We start from the raw sequence: 12229 nt of genomic DNA, 5'->3' as shown, positions 1-12229 counted from the left end.
GGTTTGGTTTGTACATAATGTTCTTTGGGTGAGAGACGTTAACAACAACATACCACTTGGTTTGATAATACTCCTCGAGGATGTTGAGGCATTTAAAAACTATCCTTGGGGTTATGAAAGCTTCAAAATAACTGTCAAATATTTGTTGACTCTGTTAGCACCAAAGACAATTAACTTATATGGCTTTCCATGGGCTTTCATGGTAAATATTTCTTTTATTATGATATAATTTATTTTTTATTCAATAATGCTTTTAATTTTTTGACGTTATTTTATATGCTTGGGAGTTTGAAGCCATTCCTTATTTGAGACAACAAGTGAACTACTAGGAAGAAGTTTCCTAATTAAGAATCTTAAGATGGTTATCAGCCAAAACTGATAAAAATATAAAATTTCTTGATATCTTCACCCCCTGAAATATGCAGTAAGTCTAATTCTAATTAAGTTTTTGTTTTAATTAATGATTTTTTTGAATGATCTAATCATCATTCTAATATATGTACCGATTTATGTTAGATTGTGCATCCGCCACTTGTTTCGACCAATTGAGAGTTGAAGATGGCATTTTTTCTTAATTTATGGTATGTGTAAACTTTATCGAACCCTAAGGTCATTGACAAAATAAAAATGGAATTATTTAGAGCAACAATCACCACAAGAAAAATAATTTTGGATGGTGGGCTTGTTGTTGTTGATGGTGTTAATGGTGATGGAGCTGTTGATGGTGGTAGTGGTGCTGTTGTTGGGGCTAATGATGCTCCTCCTATAGATTTTAAAAAAACCATTATGAGTATGATCATATTAGTTATACAGATTTTTCCCCTCCTACAGAATGTTCTGCATGCAAATATCAAGAGTGTACGGCGAAACATAATATGTTAATTAATGATATTAATACATTAACTGATTCTGTAAAGAAATTGACATCTAAGATGGGTGTCATTTCATCAAAGAGGATTTCATATCCATCCACTCCATTAGATATTAAGGCTAAGAGGAGAAGAAAAGTAATTTCCAAGAGATTATCAAGCATCCAAAAAAGAAAAATTGCAACTCCGTTGTCTTTGTGTTATATTATTGAGCAATATACAAGGGTCACAAGAGAGCAACATGTGCTAAATAAGGTGAATATATAACATCTGTTCCAACTAAAAAACATACACATGTCTATTCAATAGATGGCACATTTGCTGAAAATTATCAAACAACTATATACATCTATTGCGATAGTTGACTGACCTGTTGCATCAGATACGGTATCTGTTGTAACATATGTCTTATCTATTTTGTAAATCAAATAGCTCTACCCTATGTATTATTTTTATTTGTACCAATAGATGATCTATATGCTGCAACATATGGGTCATCTATTGGGACAAATTAAATTAAGACTTCCTACTATGTCAATTTTTCCAAATAGATGAGTCATATGTTACAACAGACGGTTTATCCGTTGGAAATTCTAATACAGGTCTTCCTCATATTTTAATTTATCCCAACATATGATACATATGTTGCAACAGAAAGATAATCTATTTGCTAAATTAGATGAGTTATAGTTTTTTTTTTTTTGTATCTTTATGATTAACATTGACAATTCTGACTTTCTAGGTGGATGCCATAATAAAAGCTAGTGCTAAAACGCATTGACAATATGCTACACTTTTTATGGAACCACGGAAGAAGAGAAAGCAAGGAAATCGTACGTAAGTGATATTAAAGATTCACGACGACTAAAGCTGAATTCCATAATAAGTAGATCTTTATAGTTTGAGTCTGTCAAAGTAATAACCTCACCCCTCTTTAGGAATTATTGGCATCAAAATTTAAATTGTTGATTTATTTGTTGAGATCTGTACCCATAATAATTTTTTTACATTTCATTTATTTGTGATTTATTTCATGTAATTTCTAAAGGCTTCAATTTATTATATGTTGTCTATGAATTTTATTTTATTCTTATATTTAAACTTGTTAATTGAAATGAAATACTAGATTTAAATATTGCAACATATAAGGTATCTGTTGCAATAGACTACATATCTATTGGAAAATATCAAATAGATTTAGACATATATTACAACATGCAGGTCATCTATTGGAAATTATGAAATATCTCTTCCCACTATTGCAACAGATAAACCTAGATAGAAACATCGATACAATGCAATAGATGACCAACCTATTGTAATAAATAAACTATCTGTCAGAACAAATATAATATCTATTACAACAGATAGACACTCTGTTATATTATAAGAAATTCAACTTTCACTAGACATAAAAAATTTCCACCACATGTAAAGTAAAGTGACTTGAAATAAAAAAGACGGAACCCATTGGCAGGCACCTCAAGTTGCAGCAACCTTCAACTTTGACACCTCAAGTATACAATGTTCATTTTAAACACCTAAAATAGGCATTAAATGTGTTAGTTTGACACTTTTTGCCCTGTTGTCAGCTCACGTATAATTCACGCAGCCAAGGCATGTTGAACCCCCATTTTTGCTGACTTGGTGTCTGATTTGGCCCCCAACGGTTATTTTCCCCCATTGTGTTATATATTCATCTTCTTCCTAATATTTAACCCTAAATTCTCAAATTTTCTTCTTCTTTTTCATCTTTTGTTCTCTATCCAAATTCTTCAAATTATTGGTATTTGGTTTTTCTTCATTTTTTTTCATTTTTTCCAACTGAGCTTGACAATGTCGAGGTCATCTTTACTATTTTTGTGATAAGGATTTTCAACTTTATAAGTGTGGTCATGAAGCTCTATTGAAGACTTTTTGGACTCAATAGAATTGAGGTCGTAGGTTTTACTTGTAAGATTTTAAAGGTAATATTTTTTTTATCTAATTAGTTGATTAATTATTGACTTGTAATTATTTTTTAATTGTGGTCTTGTTTTTATAGAAATTGGGTAGATGTGAATACTTTGATTGGTATGAATAACAACACCCCTCATAAAAAATCATGTAATCTGGGGTTTGTTGAAGAAAGTTAAGACTTTTGAAAAGGAACAGAATCAAGTAAGAATATACTACATCAATGGCGTTATTGCTACTGGTTTGGTGTTGTTGGGCACATGGATATTCAATCCTAATTTCTTAAATTTTTATGGTGGTGTATTTGCTACTAGTTTTATGTTGTTGACCACATGGATAGTCAAGCGTAATTGTTGAACTTTTCATGGTGTAATTGCTACTGGTGAGATGTACCAAAAGTGTTGGTTTTCATGATGGTTTAGTTGTACTATTTTGATAATGGTTTATTTTATTTTTTCTATGAATTTTATTTTATCCTTAGATTTGAACTTATTAATTAAAATGCAATACTAGATTCAAAAATTATAATAGAAAAGGTATCTATTGCAACAAATGACATATCTATTGGAAAATATCAAATAGATTTAGACATATGTTGTAATATGTAGATCATATGTTGAAAATTATCAAACAGGTCTTCCTAGTGTTCCAATAGATAGACTTAGATAGAAATATTGATATAATGCAACAGAAGACCAACTTATTGCAATAGATAAGTTATCTGTCAAAACAGATAGAATATCTATTACAACAGATTGACAATTTGTTGCATTATAAAAAATTCAACTTTCATCCGACAAAAAAATTTGCCACTACATGTGTAGTGAAGTGACTTGAAATAAAAATTGTTATGATGTTTTTGTTTCTACATATTATTCCTTATACACAGGAACCACACGTCCAGTTAGTACCCCATAATCCCAGATAGCATTATCACACAGAAAGGTCATTCGCTTGGCTATTTCTGTGTTGGTTAGTAAACATTCAACGTGTGCAAGCGCATACGACCTGTACGCGATAGCGGTTTCATTTTTTTGAAGGTCTATGTCCTTGTTTTGACCTTAAAAATCCCATGTTTGATTCCTCAACACTTTCGCTGGAAATGATCCATCAGTTTACTCTGTCTCAACAAGTTAGGGAACAAATCCAACAGTGGCTGGATGTGGGTAAAAAAAATTGCCTCATCGAAGGTAGGTAAGTTGCAATCATAAACCTTGATCTTTCCCTTCTCGAGTAATATCTCAACAACCAGATAATGTATGACATCCACATTCATGACTGCAAGATTCTCTTTCCGTTGGTCCAACTCTTGCATATGTGGATATGGCCTCCCCCCTAATATATTTAATTATTTTTTCATCCCATTGGAACCCAGAAACTAATGAATCAAATCCCAGGCCACCGGGAGTTGACGCTATCTTAGTGAGATCATCGTACCTATTCTTGAAATTCTAGTAGAAGTTGAGGTCTATTATCCTATCAGCAGCATCACAAACTTTGGGTACGCTAATTGCCTGCCCCTCATGAGGCAGAGAATTTCTTCAACATACTGTGATATAAGAAGTCAATTTTTAACTAGGTTAGTATTGTAAAGAAAGAAAACATAATGAAAAGATGCAATGGATGGTCCATCTGTTGTAGAGGGTTCTTTGACTATGTTCACAGATTACCCATCTAATGTAACTTATGCAATTGATGGGTAATATGTTGCAACAGAACCACCACCAGTTGCACTAAAAAACCAGCCGTTGCAACAGAGGACACATCTGTTACGTAGCTTCTTCTCCATAGAGTAGATTAGAAGCCTATAGCAGAACCCTCTTCTCTTTGATACCAAGTTTTGCATAAATGTCCACCTTCTTCAATGGCCCCTAAACTTCAATAAATTTTGGAGAGGGAGGAGTTGTAATTTTTTTATTTTTGATTGGAGAGTACTTGGCTAATTTCTCTTTTCTTCCTCCTAACAGCCATTGTAGGAGTGTATGGCTCCCTCACCTTATTGGATGGTATGACACCCCTCTTGGATTTAATTCCTTGACAGCTTTAGCGATAGCCTCTTCTTTTTCAAAGAGTTTATCCAGTTTATCCTTGCATTCTTCATATTTCCAATGAGAATATAAGGGTGAAGAGGGGTGAGAGAGACTACTATAATGGTGGGAGGGACCCGTTAAGGGTGAGGGGGACTTGCGTAGAGGTGAGAGGGACATGTGAAAGGGGTGTTTTCAAACATATTTATTTTTTCTTGAGAATCAAAATGATTATCACACGACTGGCAAAAGCAGTAGAATTAACATGCCTTCCACCAATATTAATAACTCCATCAGCAACACCCCCAGAAGAAGCACCTAGATCTGTTGCAGTAGGTTGGTCATGAAGAGCCTCAACATTAGGCTGACCTTGCCTAACTGTTCTTCTTATGGCTATTTCTCCAGCCAATTCCTTCTTTATTTACTCCACTGTTAGGTTTGCTATTGTATCAATAAGACCTAGAGTAATAAAAGAAGTCATCCTCAACTCTTGCTCAGTAGGCATGATCCATAGATGCACAAACTATAAAAAAAGATAGATATATTTAAATCATATAATAATTTTTAGTTAATTGGGTTACATGTTAACACGGACAAATTATGCAATAGATGATCTTCTGTATCAACAGCTGATCTATCTGTTGCAACAAATTAATAATATGTTACATCAAATTACCTATCTGTTCCATAATTTATTGTATATAGGTAATATATTGAGTCAAGTTCAAAGAACCAAAGAAAAAAATGAGTAATCTGTTGTGAAATATGGATCGTCTGTTGAAATAAATTACCTATTTATTGAACCAGTTGTAGTAGACAGGTAATCTGTTGTAATAGATGATCCATCTATCGCAACAGATGACACATTTATTTCAATATCTTTCTTTGAATAAAATTATTTTACTTGAAAGAAGACATACTGCATCATTCATAGGGTTAAAGAGATCAGCCTCTTTTATTCTTGCGCTGCTCTTTGCAGCCAACCACCTAAGGATCCTTGGATGAGAAACCTCATTCGGGTAATCCTTGACCTACTTTCGGAGGAGAGAAATAGCTTTAAATACCCAATTCTAAAATATGTAAACAGGAACCAAGCAAAAATAAGTCTTAATAATTATTCAATATAACTTAATGGATGAGTAAAAAAATAGTGACTAAATTTACCATGAAAGCCCAAGGAAAGTCATATAATATGATCGTCTTTATGGATAGCTTTGTCAGTAAATATTTGATAGTCATGTTATAGCTGTCATATCCCCAGGGATAATTGTTGAATTTCTCAAAATCCTCAGCAAGCACCAACAAATCATCTTCTATGACTTTGTTGACATCTCTTGCCAATAAAACGGAATGGACAAACAAAACTAAGCACAATTGCTCCCTGTACTACTTTAGTATGGTTTTATCCTTGAGATCTTTTATCAAATCTACCACTTTGTAGCTACATCCTGTAATGTCGAACAACCCATCTATTTTTTCCTTGCGTTTATTGGTTTTGGTGGTTGGTCTCTTGGATAATGCCTTTCCTTTATTTGATGATAGTAGTTTGGCTGTCCTGCTTGCCTTGGAAATTTTACAAGGTGTTTCCTTGATGAGAGGTTCTTTTGGACGATCTCATATTAAGCCCGTCACTATGGAAAATTCTTTCATACCAAAACAAACTGGCATGTCATAGTAGTTGATCCAGATTTCATCGATCTTTTTGCCCTGCTCTGTTGAATCTATATCATCCCCCACCTACTTGATCCTTTGATTGAGAAGACATATACCATGCTCATTTGGAAACAGGTAGTGTGGTCCTCAGGTAGCTCAATAAAGCATCCAAAGCAGCTCTTCTTAAAAAGTTCGTCTATGTTTTCATTCTTTATAATATTCCTAAATTTATCAAAAGATTTCCCCAACTGATATTTAAGTACAAGATCACCAGTTAGTTCTGTAGGGTTATCTATCGGCATTGCAACTTAAAACCTGTCAATACTAAATACTTTAGATAGGATTATGCTGGAATTTTGAACTTAATTCACGCCCCATTGGTGATGCATTATCATCATGTTGATCATCGTCCTCTTTCTCACTTGATACTTTTTCCTCTTCTTGTTTATCATCATATTGATCAACATCCTCTTTCTCACTTTCTACTTCTTCCTTTTCTTGTTTATCTTCTTCTTCCTCCTCAATTTTATTTTCCTTACCTGCCTCTATATACCATTCTCCACCTTCCTTTTCATAACTTTCCTCAGCTTTATTTTTCCCTGTCTGAGATTGTTCAGGAAGTTCCTACGAATCTATCTGTACTCTAGCCTTTTTTGTTATGTGGTCAAAAGTTGATCCACTTTCAGTTTCTTTTCTATTGGGCGATATCTTTTAACTATAAACAACAAAAAACAAAAATACATTAGATTTGGTGTCTGCATAATTTTTTTAAAAAGGTAAGACAAATTTCAATAAATTATTAAACACCACATTACAAAAAAATATTCCAACGAATAACCCATCAGTTGGAATAGATGGTGAATCTGTTTGAATATCTATTTAATATCTCCCAATAGATGTTCCACCAGTTGCAACAGATGGACCATCAAGACCACCACCAATGCCACCAAGACCACCACCAATGCCACCAAAACCACCACTAATGCCACCAAGACAACCAATGCCACCACCACCACCACTAACACCACCACCAAGACCACCACCACTACCATCAATTCCACTAATTCTCACACCAAGACCACTAAGACCTCCAATACCACCACCAATTCCACTAATACCAACACCAAGACCACCACCACCACCACCACCAAGACCACCAATAGCGACACCACCACCAATAATCACCAACAACACCACAAACACTATCCAATAATACCATGACAGTCAATGAAACACTGCAACAAAAATTAGGATTTTCTTGGGTTCTTTGTTCATTTTTAGCATCAAAATTCAAAATTATTGATCCATTCTCGAAAGTAATACAACTAAAAGTATTCTTTTTCTTCATTAACTAAAAGCCCTAATTTTTAGAATAAAGAACAAATGTAGAACTCTTCTCAAACCCTGTTACCTATAGAAATAGAGAATAAAATGGATATAAGTGAGAATAAAGTCAAAAATAATAACTATGTGGTAAGAAATGGAAAGAAAATTGATCTGTTTTGAAGGATTATGCAATATGCTGAGTAGTTATTGTTTGTATTGTTGAGAGAGAAACAAAAGAGAGATAACTAGAGATTTTAAATAATGAAATATTTTTCCCGCAAATGGATGATTTTTATGGGTTGATCTGTATTTTTGGAAAAGAATGACAAGTTTTGAAATTGTTAATTTAATCCAAATTGATCTTAATTATTTTTTTTTAAATTTTAAAAGATATAATTTTTAATCGTCTAATCATAATAAAGTGTATTAAGTTCAAATAGAATACTAATGAATTTTAGGTATTAGCTTAATAATAAGTTAATATGAATCATTTCAAATCAGAGTGGTCGATTAATGACTCAGGCCGGGAGGAACACATACCAACATCATGCAATTGCAAAGCATCAATTGAAGTTGTAGTTGACCCTATCAAATCATACATAGATCTACTACATCAATTTAGGTATTAGCTTAATAATAATTTAATAAGAATTATTTCAACTCAGATTGATAGATTGACGACTCAGGTCGGGAGAAATGTAATACCAACATCATGCAATTGCAAAGGCTCAATTAAAGTTGTAGTTGACCCTCCAAACTCATCCCTAGTTCTAGCTAACTAAATTTAGATATTAGATTAATAATAAGTTAATATGAATCACTTTAACTTAGAGTGATTGATTGATGACTCAAGTTGGGAGGAACGCAATACCAACATCATGCAACTATAAAGACTCAATTGAAGTTGTAGTTAACCCTATCAAATCATCCCTAGTTATAGATAAATCAATTTAGGTATTATCTTAATAATAAGTTAATATAAATTATTTCAACGCAAAGAGAGTGATTGATGACTTAGGTTGGGAGGAGCGCAATACCAACATCATGCAACTGCAAAGATTCAAGTGAAATTGTAGTTTACCCTATTAACTCATCCCTAGTTCTAGCTAAATAAATTTAGATATTATATTAATAATAAGTTAAGTGAATTATTTCAACTCAGAGTGATCGATTGACGACTCAGGTCGAGAGAAATGCAATACCAACATCATGCAGCTTTAAAGACTCAATTGAAGTTGTAGTTGACCCTATCAACTCATTCCTAGTTCTAGCTAAAGAAATTTAGGTATTAGATTAATAAGTTAATAAGAATCATTTTAACTCTGAGTGATCGATTGATGACTCAGGTCGGGAGGAACGCAATACCAACATCAATAATAAGTTAATAAGAATCATTTCAACTCATATTTATCGATTGACGACTTCGGTCGGGAGAAACGCAATACCAATATCATGCAATTGAAAAGACTCAATTGAAGTTGTAGTTGACCCTATCAACTCATCCCTATTTCTAGCTAAATCAATTTTGGTATTAGCTTAATAATAAGTTAATAAGAATCATTTCAACTTAGAGTGATCAATTGATAACTCAGGTCAGGAGAAATACAATACCAATATCATGTAATATAGTTGACCCTATCAGCTCATCCCTAGTTGTAGCTAAATCAATTAAAGTTATAGTTGAAAATATTAACTTGATTGGAATTATGTAAAAATAAATGTTGAACCAGTTGCAACGAATGATTTATCTTCTTGAATTTATCTAACAAATTATTAAATTGGTTGCAACAAATAACCTATCTGTTGTAAATTATCAAAAAGACGTTGGCATCTATTACGACAGATGATTGAGCTATTGGAAATTTTCAAATAGAAATTGTCATCTATTGCAACAGATGACTTATATGTTTTAAGATTTTTTTTATTTTAAAGCAAATTCCTTTTCGAGATAAAAAGGATAAAATACTAAGGTGATAAAATATATTACTTGGATAACTCAAAAATCTCTGCCTTGAGTATTCTTATATTGTCTTTTCAATGTCACCGTCTCCTCGTACCCCTCAAAGTTATTAATGAATATTTAAAACCCATCTCTAGAATTGTCTCTCCTTCAGCCATAAATTAACTTAACTTATATCTCTTCTTTCTTTCAGAATTCTCTTTCTCTTCTCTTTAGGTAATTTTAATCGTCTTCTTTTTTCCTTTTTTTTCTCACCTCTTTCGCCTGAGGATTCTTTTAGATCTCAATCGATCAATATCTTTTCTCGACTGAAATGGGTGTTCTAATTCCTTTGTTTTTTTTGACATTACAGGTATGGTTCACTATTGCTCTTTCCTTCTCATCTTCTTCTTTGTATGTTATTTAAATTAGATATTTACTTTCATTATTTTTATTGATTTACCCATTACTAATATCCTATTTATTGATAAAATTAAAGGAAAGGTGACTTTTAAGTCATGAATGAATGAACCATTATTTTTATTAAAATATGAAAAAAAGGCATTTCTTGGGAGAACTTAAAAAGCCTTGTTGTGAGTATCATTTTTTATGTCTTTTGTTTGTTTCTTTGTTGTTGATGCTATTATTGGTGGTGTTGCAACGGTTCCATAAACTGTTGCAACTGATAAATCAGTTGTTGGAACAGACCGAATAACTATTGGAAGAAATCCCACCAGTGGCAAGGCTGGTTTGATTTGTTGGTAAATGACCCATCTGTCGTAACATTTCAACCTTATATTGCCGCAGATCCATTGCCTATTAAAATAGATGACTCATCTGTTGAACAGATAGGGTATCTGTTGCACCAGATGGGTTATCTATTGCAACACTTGTTGTAATGTTTTGTATTCATTCAATTTTGTGTTACCCTTTTGTAATGTTCTATTTACTCTTCTCTTTTTTAACATTAAATGTTTTTCTCTTGTTTGTAGATAAAAAAAAGTGAAAGTGGATCAACTTTTACCTGGCCAACATTAAATGCTAGATTAAAGATGGGTTTGGAGGAATATGCTTCTTGCAGATAGAACCACTTCATATGTGAGAGGTATGTATTACAAATCAACTTATCATGAAAACACACATCCATGTAACACCCCAAATCTGATACCTAGAAAGCTACACGGTGCTCATGACCCCAAATAATCACAAGTTAATCTATGACTGATATCTGTACCTATATACTGTATAAAATACTGAATAATGCGGAAACATGAACTGAAAGGTCGTAAGGTTCAAAACTGAACATAATCTGAATAATATAACATATATGTGGGGTAATAGAATACCTAAAATAAAATTGAAAATACTAAAGTTTGAAACATGATAGTCTAGAATCCCTCTAACTAAATGAACTATCTGAGTAAGGAGCTGATGGAACATGTCCCCAACTAACTCCAACTAATAAACTAATTAATGAGATAATAAGGAATAATCATTTCCTTGATTGATGAGGACTCACTTCTAACTTTGACTGTTGAAACTGGAATCTACTGCTGATCTGGAGCTTGTGTCTCTGAACCTATGGTATAAGACACCATAGCATAAATACGTCAGTACTTTGAATGTACTGGTATGCATGTGAGGTAGGCTGAATGCATGAAAAATAATAATAACTGACTCACTATCATGAGCGTGAGATTACATGCATGAGAATAACAATTGACACTAATACTGTGATAATAATATTACCAAATCTGAATATAACTGATAACATGAGTGACTGCATCTGATAGTCCTGAATCTGATGGAACTATCTGAGTTTCATACTGTGTCTGAGTTGACTGTATCAGACAGTTCTGAATTTTGAAGAACTATCTGAGTTCTTTAACTAATAGTGATACTAAGACTGTGGGAGGTAGTCATCTAATAGAAATGCCCCAAATGATGCATTATAGCTGAATTGGGGTCCAATCTATGCCTGATTAGAAGGGTGTCAATACCGCACCACTGGTAAGGACAATATGTAAGTAACCCTAATATAATAGGTTACTCTAGTGAGAATGGTGGGAGCCCTCATATAGCAGGATAAGCCACCTCATCTACCCTCATATAGCAGGCTATGATATCTCAACCTATGCTATCTACATAGTTCTGGAATGCAAGGATTGCTTCTAAGAATCACACCCCCATATAATAGGTGAGTTCCCATCCTTGGATTCACTCGGTGCTAATTTCTAATCCCATCTGAATAGACACTGAACATAGTTTACTAAACTGAACATGGACTGAGTTACTGAATTTCGTTGACTAATGAAATATTACTGATAGCTGACAACTGACTGAGTTCATGAGATCATGGAAATTTCCTGAGTCATACGACTGTCTAAAGTCTAAGGATTCATAGCTTGACTAAGAGTATCGTGGAAACATAACATGGCTCTAGGCACATATTTAATATT

Source organism: Capsicum annuum, chromosome 4 (assembly GCF_002878395.1).
Source record: "Capsicum annuum cultivar UCD-10X-F1 chromosome 4, UCD10Xv1.1, whole genome shotgun sequence".
NCBI classification, from domain to species: Eukaryota; Viridiplantae; Streptophyta; class Magnoliopsida; order Solanales; family Solanaceae; genus Capsicum; species Capsicum annuum.
The sequence above is the reverse complement of the archived record's forward strand: the minus strand, read 5'-3'. Positions refer to the sequence as shown.